We start from the raw sequence: 15,598 nt of genomic DNA, 5'->3' as shown, positions 1-15,598 counted from the left end.
CATCTGGAGATTTGTCTGCGTAGAAAGGTAAAATGTCTGTGATATTTATGGCATGCATTTTTAGTGGCTAACACAAAGCACAAAGTTGCCCTCAGTCCAAAAAGTCTTCACTTCAGAAAATCGGAGGACACACAAATTATTATTTCATGTCATTTCGGACCTAATGATGTCAAGAATATATTGCATGTTTGTCTTCGGTAATTGCATCCTAAAAGCCACTTCACACATTACATTTTTTCTGATGTTAACCCAATTTTAGTTTTAATTGTACACCAAAAACTGTAAAGTGTGAATACAACAAATAGGTGTTTGAAAACACATTCGTCACAGGACTGGGGTGCTCTGTTGAGGTACAGTACATTTGATGTAGCTGGTTTGTTGCTATATAATAGGCAACGTGCTCCAGATGTTGCTGAACTACTACTCCCATCATCCCCAGCTGTAATAAATTGTGGCTGGGGGTGATGGGAGTTGTAGTTCAGCAACATCTGGAGAACCACACATTGCCTACCCTGCTATATAAGGTGGGAAATGTTGACTGATTGGTCACTTATTTTGAAATTGGGAAGGAATTATCCCCCTAGGTAGATTGGAAGTTAACTGTATGTGTGAATGGTAGCCTTCTCTTGCAGTATGTCTCTTGGCTTGCTTACATGATGAGCAATTTGCTCTGTGAATACCTTTTGCTGTGCATCTTTTCTTTGCTTGTACCACACTGTAGTTAATATTGCATAGCTAGCCTGAGAGGGCTGCTAGTAAATGATCCCACATTGGAGGAACTGGATTCAATAGCCCTTTGGTCCTTTTCATTACTATGGCCAGGTTCTCACTGAGGTGGTATGCTTGCACATCGGGCTGCAGATGAGGATCTCACATGACTGAATTTTCTTCCATACAAAATACGAGCATGTCAGGATAAAGGCTAAGTTAGAAGCCCTCTCCTGAAATCCAGTTTTGTATGTGGAAGAACTTTTTTTTTCCTAAGGAGAAACATTCATTTGTGTGAGCTCCCCACCTGCAGCCTGAAGTGGTTAAGCCTAAATATTTAACACTGCAGTTGAGAACGAAGCCTATAGTTCTGTGGTGTCCTTCATCTAAATAGTGGCTGATATACTGTGCAATGTTGCATGTGTTCTTTTTAACAAAATGTACATGCAGTTGTGTAACAGTGCAAAACAAGTTGTTCTAGTAAGAACTAATCTGCCTACTGTCCTTTCACTATCCTTACAACTGGACTAAATTTGGTCCAAATCAGTTAGGCAGTTCACAAGTTAGCCCACTTGTATCTCAAACGTTCATGTGTCTGCCACCTTGAATTGAGGTGGATGACATCATCACAAACTATGTGTTTGAGGTGTCCCTATGTGTCCCTACAACTGTACCAAATTTGGTCCAAATTGGTTCCCACTTGCACCTCAAACGTTCACGTGCCCACCATCTTGATTCAGGGTGGATGACATCATTGTAAACTATGCCCTTGAGCTGTGCCTCTGTGTTCCTATGCCTGTAGCAAATTTGGTTAAAATCAGTTAGGCGGTTCACAAGTTAGCCCAGTTGTGCCTCAAATGTTCACGTGTCTGCCATCTTGAATTGGGGTGGATGACATCATCACAAGCTATGCCATTGAGGTGTCCCTATGTGTCCCTACAGCTGTAGCAAATTTGGTTCAAATTGGTTAGACAGTCCACAAGTTAGCCTACTAGCGCCTCAAACGTTTACATGTCCTCCATCTTTAATTAGGGTGGATGTCATCACAAACTATACAATTGAGGTGTCAGCTACAGCTGTAGCAAATTTAGTTTCATATTGGTCTAGGCATACCAGGTTGATGGGGTTGGGGACAAACACATGGGCAGACACATAGACACACACACAGAACGCCGGGTGATTTCATAAGCCTACTGGAAAGTAGGCAAAAAATGCATAAATTGAGTTGCACAATGGCTGACCATTAGAAAAGGTATCCATTGTGCACTTCCATTTGCACAATTTTTGTGTTTGTGCCAGAGCACTCTTATGTAACTGCATGCACATTTTGTTAAAAGATGCACAGAACATTGTGCAGTATGTCAGCCAGTATTTCATATTGTTCTTGCTCAAGATTTTACTAGCCACTTTATGCAACTTGTTGATTGCAACCAAGCCAAAGGTTAGGCAAGATAAAAACACTTAACAGCAAAGGTTTTTCAGATCATAAAGCCTTTCAGAACAACTGCCCTAGGGTCCTGATGGTTGTAGAATGAGCTGTCACAAAGGAGAAAAACAAGATCAAAAGGAACACATCTATGGACAAGCTTACAGCTTTCCCCTAAGCCTAGTGATGCTCAGGGGTATTACAGAGGTTACCTTTCCCCATGCCAAGGAAAGATGAGGAATCATCATTCTAAGAGTGCCTCCTGCAGGCTGACTTGCGTGGATAATCTTCTTTTGTTTGACTAGTGCAAGCTTTTGTACTCTTCTGGGAGTTAGTGCACAGCAACACAGAAGAAAACAAAGTCCCACATGAATACAAACCTCTGAAAACTAAGTTAGGGTGCTCATTTACCAGCGCATTTATTCCTCTTTTGTCCATGCTATTGCAAACAGTATGTCTGGGTGCTTTTTAGAAACCGTTTGAACACAGTTAATATCGCATGTATAATATGGCAGCCAATTACTTTTAGTAGTCGAATGACAATTCCTTAGAGATGTGGTTCTTTGATTCAAATGATCTGATAGGAGTATACATTCACTTGTTACTGTGGACAAATGGTAAACATGTACAGTGTTGGTGGCTCATTTTAATTAAAACTGGCTCCCACCCATTCATTAACTAAAGCTTTAGTTGATTGATCTACTACTAAAGTTTGCAGTAATTGATTAAACTTCTGATTAAAGTTTATCTCTCTGGATAGATAGATAGATAGATAGATAGTCTAAAGGCTTTCAAGTAAGAATATTCTTCAATAGGTGAGTATTCAACATTCACATATACATACCTGCCAACATGTCCCTATTTTACCATTCACCTGAATGGAAAAATAGGGATATGTTGGCAGGTATGCATATATGAGTGCCTGGTCCCTTTGTTGCCTAGCTGAAGGAACATACGCATATGCAGGTACACCTGCACATATAGTAGAAAATATTAAATAAAGCTCAAAACAGTTATTTTGAACTGGTGTGGAACAAGGTACTGTTCTTTCCTTGAATGAAGTGAGTCATTTACTTCAGAGTCACACTGGACGATCAGCTATCTTTTGGGTACTTCATTGTCTGTTCCTCTTTTGTTTCTGTAAAGTAAAAGTTGTACCCTGGAGTGTTGACTCCTGGCGGCCACAGAGCCCTGTGGTTTTCTTTGGTAGAATACAGAAGGGATGTACCATTGCCTCTTCCCATGCGGTATGAGATGATGCCTTTTAGTACCTTCCTATATTCCTGGTGTTTCTCATACCAACAGGGATTCAAACCAGCAACCTCTTGCTCACTAGGCAAGTCACTCATTTTCCCACTGCACCATTAGGTGGCTTTTGTTCCTGTATGTGTTGCCTTTCCTTCTTCCCTTGTGTAAGTGACATCATGAGCCACCATGCAGATAGCATTTCTTGCAAATCAGGTTATCTAGATGAAAAGCTGATTTCATGGTGGTCCAGTTTGTATGATTCTCAAAACACCAGGGAAGATGACTCAAACTAAGTGTCTGTATGATTAGACCCTTACACAGATGGCCTGATTCACAGGTGAAGCTAGTTGCTGAGGGCCTCCAACATATTGGTTCATATTGACAGCATTTGGGGAGGCACAGAAGTAGGACCCCATGTCTTTGCTTTGGCCCGGGTCCAAGGTTACCTCCCTGTAATATAGTTTGGCTATATATGTGTTGAAAGACTAGTCTGTAGTGAGGCAGACCTCTTGCTCTGAGTTGAAAGAGGGAGGTGGAGAAATGTGCCTGGTTTCATGTTTATCTAGTAATCAAAGCGTGTGCTGTTCTCACATGCAGCCTAACCCAAGCTAGGCAGCACTGCCTAACCCAGCCTCCAGAATTGTCTCCCTTCACCCCCAACAACTGAGCTCAAATTGTAAAAACAACAGAGCCCAGGATAGGATCATTCACATTGGTATGTCATAGACATTGGTCTGTTCAAGTTGGTATTAAAAAACACAGCCATACTAATCATGCATTTAAAAATATCATCTAAACTGGCCCTGTGTTAGCTTTGTATCTGGTGTGGAAGTATCTACCCTTTTTTAAAAAAAGAACCAAAAAGGAAATGAATAATAAAGAGGACCTGTTCTGTGAAAAGAGTTGCAAGAGGAACATGACCTTGAAAATAATTAGTAAATCTCCAAATGCATTTTGGGACTTTTAAAAAATTAAACTAATTTTCTACAAAACATTTGGATATTTCCCTTTTATTTTTGCCATTTTTATCCCATTGTTATTTGAGAAAACTCAAAATTAGAATCTTATATGTTAAAAGGAAAACACAGAATGCAAAAAGAGAGAGAGAGAGAGATTCTGTTCATACTGTCAGCTATACAATAAAATATAAAATGGTGACAAGTAAGTCATAGTTGCAAATCCAGTTCAAGAGAGAATATGCAGAATGCAGTTGCATAAATACAATGATTTCAATTTTGCAGCCTTTGCCCCTATGAGTAATTATTCCTCAGGTGAACAGTCTCGTAGTTTTAGACATTGTCCATGTAAGAAAACAGATAGATTAGAACTGTGTGCAAAGCAAATATTGTGTGCATGTGCTACTAGGCCACGCTCTGAATGCAAATGAATAGCCACAAATTTTATTTGTTTCATCATATTATTTACACCAACTTTTTGTCTGGAAAAGTCCAGAACTTCTGAATACCTCAGAGACATATTTTCATGCTGTACAGTGGGCTTCAGTGTGAACCAGAGATTGTTGAAAACCAACCCTTTCTCCATTTGTGGATGGTGCAGCCTTAGTCTAGAACTCAGCACTTCTGCATCAGTGCAATGCTAGTCTAGATGTCGGCCATCATTTATTTTAAATATTTCAAATGTGGGAGAATAGATAGATAGATAGATAGATAGATAGATAGATAGAATTCTCTAAAGTGTGCCCATGGCTAATCCCATGTGTGGCAGCTCTCACGAGAGTTCGCAAGCAGAAGCACCATGGTGACTGGGCAGTGGAGATTCCATATGCAGATAGGGGGGAGGAGCCTGTGATGGATGAAGTCAGTTGGAATGCAACTGTTACTGGTTGAAAGAAGTTCTTGATTGTAGAGAAGAGGAATCTATATATATATAATAATAGTGGGCAGGGATTGGCGAAGAGAGGGGTTGTAGGGGAGGAAAGAGTCCCTTCAGGAGAAGGAGGCTGCCATGTGAATTAGATGAGGAAACAAGATGAACAAGATCTGTTAACTTGGGGGGGGAGGGAGGGAGGGGGGAGGGGAAGAGTGAGTGGAGGAGAGAGAAAGAGAGAAAGAAGGGAGTGGAAGAGAGAAAGGAGGAAGGGCAGGGACGGACTCAAGCCTGTCAGCGGCCTGAGGGGAATGAGAGGCCATGGCAGTGCCTATTGGTAGCAAGGAAGGGCCCAGTCAACCATTGCTACTGTTTGGGGCTACCAAGGCCATTGGTGGAGGGAGGGAGGGAGGCAGGCAGGCAAGGGATGAGCCCGGTCCTGTCAGTGGCCTAAGGGGAACGAGCAGCCATGGTAGTGACGGCAGCAAGGAAGGGCCCGGTCAACCGCTGCTGCTGTTGCCCCTGTGGGGAGGAATAGGAACTGGGCTTGGGTGAGGGTGGGGAGATCTCTGGGGATAGGGGGCTGCAGCTTGACCAATAGGCACCAGCAATGTTGCAGCCACAATCAAGAGGCGTGAGGGGGATGGAAGCAACCGGATGGAGGAGGAGGAGCAGGAGTGCGGTTCAGGTGAGGGTGGACAGATCTCTGAGGTGAGGGGATCTGTGGCAGGAGGTGAGGGGAACAATCAAGTACTAGCGAGCAGATGCTCTGCATGAGTTAAGCTAATAAGCATTATTTGTATTATAAATGTACTGAATCCTTAAATATGTTCAGAACAAACTTTTAAAATGATTAACGCTTGCTGGACAGCATCCAGACTAAGTTAATCATGACTACTTGAAATTAATGCAACCAAATTAGTCATGACTAATTTGTCTCATTGAGTTCAATGGTGTTTAGTCATGACTATCTAGTCTAGTCATGACTATCTAGTCTGGTCACTGCCACCTGTCTTTTTCTCTGGACAGATAAGATTAAATAACAAATATGCCAACAGGTTGCCATATCTGTTTTTAATACATCCATAATCATGATTATTGCTGCTATGGTTATTGTTGTTGTTTGACTTAATACCCAAAAAATAATACAGTGAATGAAAGTGGTTAAAACCACCAGGATTTAAAACTGTAGGAATTCAAAAGCCTAATAAAAAGGTAGGTTTTGCCCCATTTCTTGACGTTTAACAAATAAGAATCAAATTAGATATTATATTAAACATGTCATCACCATGCCATCTCTTTTTTTAAATGGCATCCATAGGCGGCAGTGATTGGGGGGAGGGGTCACCAGAGCCATAGTGTGAGAGGAAGGGGTTAATGTTTTCTCTCTGCGCCATAAACTCAGGAGTACCACAGAGAATTTATTGTAGTAAGTGGGCATGGTTTGGGGATGCATGTCTGGGATCTCTTGGTGCTTCTTGTTTATTTTGCAAAGGACATTAATGCACTCCTTGAACTGGTGGCCTGTGTGGTCAAAACCCCTAAATTCCAGATCCTCACTGATTGTGGTGGTATTGGGCCTTCAGCTTCTGCTGGACTCCATGGTCCACCCAATGGTCCTTGAGGCTTCAATAAATGGCTCAGAGCTTCTTGGATGTGGGCTGTGGAAAGCTCAGAGTGGCAGTCTGTGTTTCTGCCATTGTGGACATGCATGGAACATTATTTTGGGAGACCATGGTGTGTTTGTCCATGTCAGTAGCAACCAGAGACGTATCTAGGGAAAATAGCGCCTAGGGCAAGCACTGAAATTGCACCCCCTGTCCAAACATCTGACACCCATCTTTCAGATAACTTTACCATAATATCAGCTCAAAAATACAAGTCAAGCTCGTTAATCTTTTCATATTTCAAAAACTATTTAGCAGTGGATGAAGCCAGACCAAAAAATGCTGGAAAACTACACATTTCAGTATGCTGGGGCTCATGAAATACCCAAAAACTATGTGGAGGTATACTTGGAAAACTAAATAGAATTGCCTGTCTAATTCTCTACTATGCATTGTAGCATCACTATTACATAAGTTTTAAAAATAAATGGAGAATTGGACTTTTCCCAGATACTCTGGAAAATAATTAAAGGATATGCAGAGTAAACTGTGTCACTGCTTGGAATATATTCTAGCATTTCAGAAAGACAGTTAAAATGAGAGAAAGAGAGCAAGAAACTCCCACTGGGCCTTAATACTAAGGATTTCACACTGATTCAAAGACAAACACACCATTAATAGTCATATTATTAAGACATCACATTTAACTCATTTATCACAAGAAGCAAAGTTAGAGGAAATGAATACAATCCTAGCTCATAAGCTTCAGTTCAGTATTCACAAGCCCTGATTCTCTGTACATAGTGTCAAACTAAATATGTGTAAAATGACTTATATTATATTAAATCAATTTTTTGTAACCTGTAGCCCCTTCGGGGGGCTTCCTAAAGGCTGGGGGGGGGGTGTCTGCAAAGGTCCCCCCTCCCCCTGCTGGCCTCTAGGGCCTCACAGGGACCATTTGAGCATGTGCGGTGGCCATTTTTTATTATTATTTTTTAATGGCTGCTGAAAATAAAATGACCACCGTGCATGCTCAAATGGCCTCTGTGAATCCTGGCATGGCCTAGGGCCTCACAGATGCCATTTGAGCATGTGCGGTGGCCATTTTGTTTTCAGCAGCCATTTTTTTTTTAAAAAAAATTAATTTTAGATAATGGCGCCCCCCCTTCAAGTGGTGCCCAGGGCACGTGCCCTGCCTGCCCCACCCTAGATACGCCCCTGGCAGCAACAGCCAGAGCACCTTTGGACTGGTAGGAGCAGTACTGGAAGAATCTGTGATGCTGGGGTGCTTTTATTTGTTGGCACTGGCCAGAGTGTGTGTTGTGCAGATGTGGAGTTCATGGGATGTAACCAAGATTCCCAGTGTGGCACAGGTTCACATGATCATACCAGTGTGAGTAACTAGAATTCAACCACGATTTCTGAGATCATGAGGACCCACCCTGAGAGTAGAACAGGTTGTTAAAGTAGGATCTGGGGAAAGTTGTATCCAATGAAAGTCAAATGAACTAGCTTGGCCAAGGCAGGTGGTGGGTATGGGAAATCTAGTGGCTAAGACTGAGCAGTCCTACAGCATGAGATATGCCTAGATGGTTTCCTGACTTGTCACAGTGTAAGGCTTCAATTGGGGCTTTACAGGAAAGCAAAGCCCCAATTTTGATTTGTAAGGCTACCTGGGGCACAAGTACTTCATACCTGCATGTACATAGCTCACTATATCATGATATTTGCTGACTCATGGCTACGTGAAGCTGCATCCATTAAAATGTTGTATGTGACACAATGAAGCATTATCAAAGCTCTGTCTACAGTGTTGGATTTGGGATAACTGTTTCATACATGCAAACCATTGCTTGATTCTTGAGTAAAATGCATGTATGTGCAAACCTCCTTTTTTGGGAAATGTTCTCAAGAGAGTGGTCAGCTCCAGTCATTTCTGGATGAAACCAATTTTCTGGACCCATTCAGTCTGGTTTCTGGGCCAGTTTTGGGTCAGAAACAGCTTTGCTTCCCTGCCAACTGAGCACCTTTGAAGTGGTGATTTTCTTCTATTTAGTAGGTGTAGAGCAACTGGCCCTATTAAATCCCAGCACAGCATCCCTACAGTGGCTGTTGCTGGTGAATACCTTTGTGTTTCTTTTTAGACTGTGAGCCCCTTTGGAACAGGGAACCATCTTATTTATGTGAGCCACTTTGAAATTTTTTGTTGAAAAATGGTATCTAGGTATTCATCAAGATTGTGGTCACCTGGTAAATGCTCATGCCGGAAGAGCAAAAAAGAGTGTGTGTGTCTGTTGCTTTTCCTGGGGTTCTTTTTCAATACCATAAATCCTGGTATCCTTCTAAGTGCTTGTCTGAGTAGGGAACTGGGTGTACTGCTTTGTGGTTATTTTCCTATCTGGAAGGTCATTTCCAGAAGCTCTCGCTGGAGGACTATAGTCCTGCCTCATGGCAACTGAGTTATGGTTTTCCTCAACATTTTATTTTGTCCCCCATACTATTCAGCATCTACATGAAACCATCCCCTGAGGTCATCAGGGGATTTTCAACGGGATATCATAAGTTTCCATTCTTCCTTTTCTGATCCACATGTGGCTGTGGACAGCTTGAGGATGCATAGTTCTTCATCTGGAACTTAACAGCTGCCAGATGGCCAGACAGCCTCCAAGCTTTCATTGAATAGCATGAAACTAGCTTAGTAGCTGCTTGGCACCATTCCTACAACCATGTTGAGGATGAGCCATATTATACAACCAGTTAAAAAGCCCAGTTAGCAATGCCCATGCTATGTTGATGGCTACTTGATATATCATAGAACCCTTTACAATGGCAATGACCAGATGGTCCTTTCAAGGTCATGTTATCCATCTAAATGTCTATTTAGTTTTATTCTGTTATACACCTGGAAACATATTCTAAAGCTGACTAGTTTCACTATGTTAGGTTTATAACTCAGGTATGATTATGAGAACTGTTATGACTTCAGTATTTGCTTCTCCAGAGGTGGTTTATTTCAATGGAAATAAGTGATGAAATGTTAAGCACTGTATAGGCCAAGCTATGATAGCAATTTTGCCTAGTACTCTCAGATCTTTCAAAATTAGCCATAATTCTTGCTTAGAACAGTTTAAGGGAAATGCCTGATAACAAATACTACTTTAAGAAGTTAACGTACCTTGGCTAAAATGTGTGAGAGAAAACAACTACATAAAGATACAAAACACAGTTTAGTGATTGTTTCAACAGAGCAACAAACTATAGATTATATGTTGATCTCAGTGAGACTCCTAGAAATCAGAAAATCAAACTATCTGAAGTGAAATGCAGAACTTGCTTAGTTAGAGCCTCCAAGATTTATGGTTGAATTCTAACAGCCAGTGTGCTTGGGACAGCATTATATGGGACTGTGTGCTAGGGTCCCAATATAAACATAGGTCAACAACCAACAAGTCAACATCCAGTTCTAACACTGGCAAAACTGCAGACACTGCTGCACTGCTTATTCTCTCCTGTATCCAATAAGTGTCAATGATGGTATATAAGTACACAACAGGACTGAATCACACATACTCACTGGCTGGCATCCAGATCAAATGAACTGCTTGAAGAAGCACTTTATACTGGCACAAAACTGTTGTGCTAGTTAGTGGTGCTAAGTCTGCAGGTTGCATTCCAAACTAGTGTTGCACTACCTAAAGCACATTGTGTAACTGTGGCATAGCTCACTTACTCCAATGGGAGGTTTTATGCAAGCGTGCTCTTGGGCAATCCCCATTTTTAGTGCAACTTCTAAGCCATCCTCTTGACATAGTGCAACAGTGCCTGTTTGACACTGGGTTCCTTGCTCTGGATGTTGCCCACTGTTTTTCAGGAACATTTTTGGCAGTTTTGAAAAGCACTGAAAATGTTCACCTATTCAGAATGCACACCTATACAAAATGCACACTTATTTTTATTTTATTTGATTTATTTGATTTATATACTGCCCTTCCAAAGATGGTTCAGGGCGGTTTACATTAAAAAAATCAAAAACCAATTAAAAGCAGATTAAAATTACAATTAAAACTAGATAACATGAAAACTAAATATCATTAAAAGCCAGGCTAATAAGATAAGGTCTATTTATCTGGTTTCATTTGCCTGCAAGAGTATCATCACTATTGACAAATCTGCCTGGCAATGTGGAATTGTGACATTGTGATTGGTTGGAATTGTGAATGATCAAATCTTGGGAGAATTATTAGGAAACAAGGGTATCAAATTAGCATCAGACAGGGGAAGCAATGGCAGCATACAGGGTAATGAATAGTGGTACTCCTGTCATTGAGCTTACACATGACAAACATCTCAATTCTGTAATAAATTTATGCACAATTACTTGGAGCAATTATGGTAACTATAACCCTATTGTATTTAAGTATTGACACTTTTGTTATTAATTTTACATGATGGAAAATACCGAGCACTCACTATTGGTGAAATGATCTCTAGGTTCAATCATATTCAACCATATTCTATGTAATCATATTCAATATGGGAGCTATCTCATATTCACTATCCCATATTCACTATAGGATTCAAAATAAGGTGGTGTCTACAACAGACTCTGTCTGACTTTGGTACACCAAAATGAAAGTTTAGCTTTAGAGCATTTACCAAAGAAATTGCAGTATTTATTAACAAATATTGTATTGCAGTAAGCTGCTTCTTTTAACAATCATGTTTTGGGTGTTACATTAAAACACACAATTCTACTTGTGTTGTCTTACTGAGTATATGTAACCTCAAAGCCAGTGGTTGACAACAGTTTGGCCAGTGGGCCAATCCAGTGCTGATCATTAACTCAAACCAGCTACTCACCAGATGGAGACATATGAGGCCATACTCCAGCTACTGCTTCCACTGCTTCTTTTAATTAAAGTGTGGTGGCAGCAGCTCCTCAACTTCCCAGCTAGGTTCACACCAAGCAGACTTGTTAGAATTAAGTTTAAAAGGGAAGAGAGAAGGAAATGAGAAGAAACATCTGTGCAGTTCCTACCAACCATGCAAGTTTCTCTTTTGTTTCCAGTTACCTAGAAACTACAGGGGATGTGTACATGATTGCTAAGCAACCACACACATAATTCCACATCATTTCCCCTCTCCCCTTTCTTTTTTAACTTATCCCTAACTCACCTGGTCTATGTACATGTGGCTGGATAGTTCTATGGCTGCTACCATCAAACCCAATACCAAAGAAGCAGTAGAGGTAGGGGCAGGCTGGAGAATTCCTCCAAATTCTTCTACCCTGCTGCACCCCAGGGATAGCTGGCAGCCTTCTGTGGGCCATATTCTGTAGGTCACCAGTTGCCAGTCCCTTCTCAACATCCTGATCTTGTAACATCTTGTGGGTCTGTTATCAGTGGTCTTATTTCTCCATGCAAATGAAATTCGGGTTCATTCATATGATTACATATGAATTTTAATTGTGGTTGGTCTGTGAACTATTAAACCAGATTGTTATTGGAAGCTTTATTGAGAAACCCATGAACTTCTTCGGACTAGTTGAGAAGCACAAACCATTGTCAGCCAATGTTTCTTGATCTCTTGAATTCAGGCTGTCTCATTGTTGATACCTCAGACTGTTCTAACAGCTGCTATGTAGGCATCTCCTTTTTTAATTTAGGCATTGATACTTTAACATTAGCTTTATTCCAACTGCTATAAACAGCAGAGCTCAAAGGGGCTGGGGACTTGTAGGAGAAGACTGACTCTGCTGAGTAATGGAAAGGTGTAGGGAGCCACATTCATACCAATCAGGGGTGTAGCTATAATTGAGTGTATGGGTTCAAAGAACCTGGGGCCCCCAGCTCCCTCCCTCCCTATTTTCTTCATTATCTCCCTTACTCCAAGGAGCTGCTGGGGAGAGAGGCAAACATGGGCCCCCTCTCCCATACCTATGCCCCTGTTACCAATGATAATTATGAAGACAATGAGGAGGGCATAGGCATCTGGATCAGTACCATGAAATTGGATGGTTGCTGACTGGCCAAGAGCTGCCAGTGCAGGTATGGGATTGGATGGTGCTGCTGAATATCACCTACACAGTGCTTTCCTAGACCCCTGTATCTGCCACTACCTTGCTGCAATATTCAATCAGTATGAGAGCAAAACTGTTGCATTTGTCTGGATGTCAGCAGACAGGAAGAAAATACAATAACTGGGTTATTTATCAGGCCAATCACGTTAAAGGTTCTTCACAGTCAAAGAAGTCACTTGATGGTCAGTTAATTGGAATAGATACCATTTTGCTTAAAAACATTTCATTGCTTTCAAAATAGAAATATTGGCATTAATATTTGTGGGTACTGTGTATTGTCAATATTTTCAACTGGAAGCACAGTAACAATAGGTAACAAATTATGAACAACAATATGGCCACAATCCAACAATAAGTGAAATACATCTGTATAAGGGTGGCATCCAAGGATGAATAGATGCCCAAGAGACATAAATCCAGACTGAAGAGTTGTGTGACTTCAGGCTTCTGGGGCAGCTTCTGAACTGCTTCTGGGCATCTTCTCTTTATTAGACTCCTCAGCCATGCATAGTGACCTGTTATATCATTCTAGTAGAAACATTTGGCTAAGGCTGTAGTGCTCTGCCTTGAAAGGGAAGCTTGCTTCCTCTACAGCACCTGCATAAACAGGCCTCTGACCTCAATTATCTAAGTGCATACTACAGGGAGTATATTAAAGAGATCCCTGCAAGTAGACTGAAGTCAGCCACACATAATGAGAATATATGAAAAGTATTGACAAATGAAAACAAGAGCAAGTGTCACAATTATGGAAGAAAATGTATTAAGAAGAACCAGGCTCAATAGAGACAAAATTAATATCCCACCTGGAGTGACTTACCTGCCATATAGGTGATCTATGGTATAGTTTTTGTACATGTGTTTTAAAAGCTGGATGAGATGCTCCATGAGTTCTACTGGCTTCCCTCATTTGGGATGACTGGCAAAATAATTTGGCTCTTGCCAAATTATACCATCCTATATATAAAGAAATTTTCAGTTTCCTCCAATGATAAAATTTCATAAAGCCTCAGCTATGATAGACAGAATGGTTGCCTATATTTCTACCTAGGTTAGGTTGGCTAGATTAGAATTTTTTTAAAAAAATCTTATATAACCTATTTTCCCTATATCTACATAGACCTCCATATTTTGGAATCAATCCTCAATGGCCTCTGCCACTTGTTTGGCTTGGAGGTGCCTAGTGAGAAATTTGTTTACTCAATATACTCAAAAGTCTTATGTTGCTTGTCAATGTATTAAAGTCTTATGCTGTTGATAAGCTTTTTATATGGAAAGTATCTAAAAGTCTTATACAATGTCTTAAGTATATTATGACCTGCTAAGACTATTTATTTGATTTATATCCTGCTTTTTCTCAAACATCTTGACAGATAACAAAATAAATTAATCCAATTAAGCCAGTGAAACAATAAGATGATAAAATAATATTTTAAAAGACAGGACAGCAAATTAAATGGGCAGCATCGAGACTAATGGATGCTCCCCATTTTCATGTGTGCAACATTTTTACTGAGCCTTCCTTTCCTTTGCTCCCCCATTGCCTCCCTTGAGAACATTTTCAAGGCTGGGGAAACTTCAGGGACATACATAGGCAGTAAAGGAAATGGGATGACTGGCAAAAATCATTGCATGTGCAAAACATACTGGTGAAATCATAAAGCATTCAGATACCATTAAAAGCATGAGAGAACAGATTAGCAGATATATTAGCAGAGGAGACATTAACAGATAATGTCTCCTCAAATGTATGTGCATGTGCTTTGGAGTGACTTTCCAAGACCAATTTACGGCTACCATACAAGGAGCAAAGACTCTCAGGATTCATATGACATTGTCTGAAGACTTCCCTAGTTTTAGGTAAGAAAGTGGCTTATGGACTGGTGTTGTGGTACCTCAAAGAGATTTTTAGGGTTCACACATGATTGACTGATTCGTCGGTAGCTATCAGCATGGGGAAATCCTACATGTGCTAGCTACTAGCTGCTTCCACCAAGTTTTGTGCATCTGCCATTATGTACAGTATTTGGCAACAGTGCCTCAAAACAAAAACAAAAAAGCTTTCAGTTACATACTAAAAGTCTCATATGAATGAAAAATAGTGGCTGACATCCAGAGAAATTGAGCAAGGGCCCAATGGGAGCTGCGTACTTGCAGCTGGATTCTTCCCCACGGCTGCTGTCTTGTAAGCATGGTGGAGGAATTGTAGGTGATCTTCCCTGCCTTCAGAAGTAACCCATGCCTTCCAAAACTATGTCCCTGAGGGTCATGTAGCCCTCAAGGACATAGTTTCGGAAGGTACAGGGCACTTTTAAAGGCAGAAAAGATCACTCAAAATTGCTCTCCTCCCCCATGCATGGGCACAGTGTCAGTGCGGAAGCCTTCAGCTGCATTAAGAGCAGTCTCTGGTGCAAGGATGCAGCTCCCATTGCATCCTCATGCTGTTGCTCTGGGTGTCAGCCACTGTTTTCAGTCACTTCCTTTCTTCCTTTTAAGACACCATTTGTTCCAAACGTTTTTAAAAAACCAAACTGGCCATAGCTAGATATTTTTTGATTTTGGTGCTGACTTTTCATTACGCTGAACTCCAATATTCTAGTTGCTGATTCATGTGACTGTGATGGTTGTGAGGATGATGATTGATGCTGTTCTTGCCAATGCACTATACTTTATGAATATCATGTACTATTACTATAGACAGCT

At 40.9% G+C, this 15,598-nt stretch overlaps 1 long non-coding RNA gene across 1 annotated transcript in view; it reads right to left on the bottom strand.

The window, feature by feature from the left end:
• The window catches only part of LOC128324537 (uncharacterized), a 30,833-nt gene that overhangs the window by 6,379 nt on the left and 8,856 nt on the right, over positions 1-15,598 (bottom strand). The window contains exon 3 of the long non-coding RNA XR_008306919.1: positions 13,716-13,852. This is a non-coding gene — a long non-coding RNA (uncharacterized LOC128324537). The remainder of the gene's footprint in view (positions 1-13,715; positions 13,853-15,598) is intronic.

This window comes from Hemicordylus capensis, chromosome 4 (genome assembly GCF_027244095.1).
Source record: "Hemicordylus capensis ecotype Gifberg chromosome 4, rHemCap1.1.pri, whole genome shotgun sequence".
Taxonomy (NCBI): Eukaryota; Metazoa; Chordata; class Lepidosauria; order Squamata; family Cordylidae; genus Hemicordylus; species Hemicordylus capensis.
The sequence above is the reverse complement of the archived record's forward strand: the minus strand, read 5'-3'. Positions and strand labels throughout refer to the sequence as shown.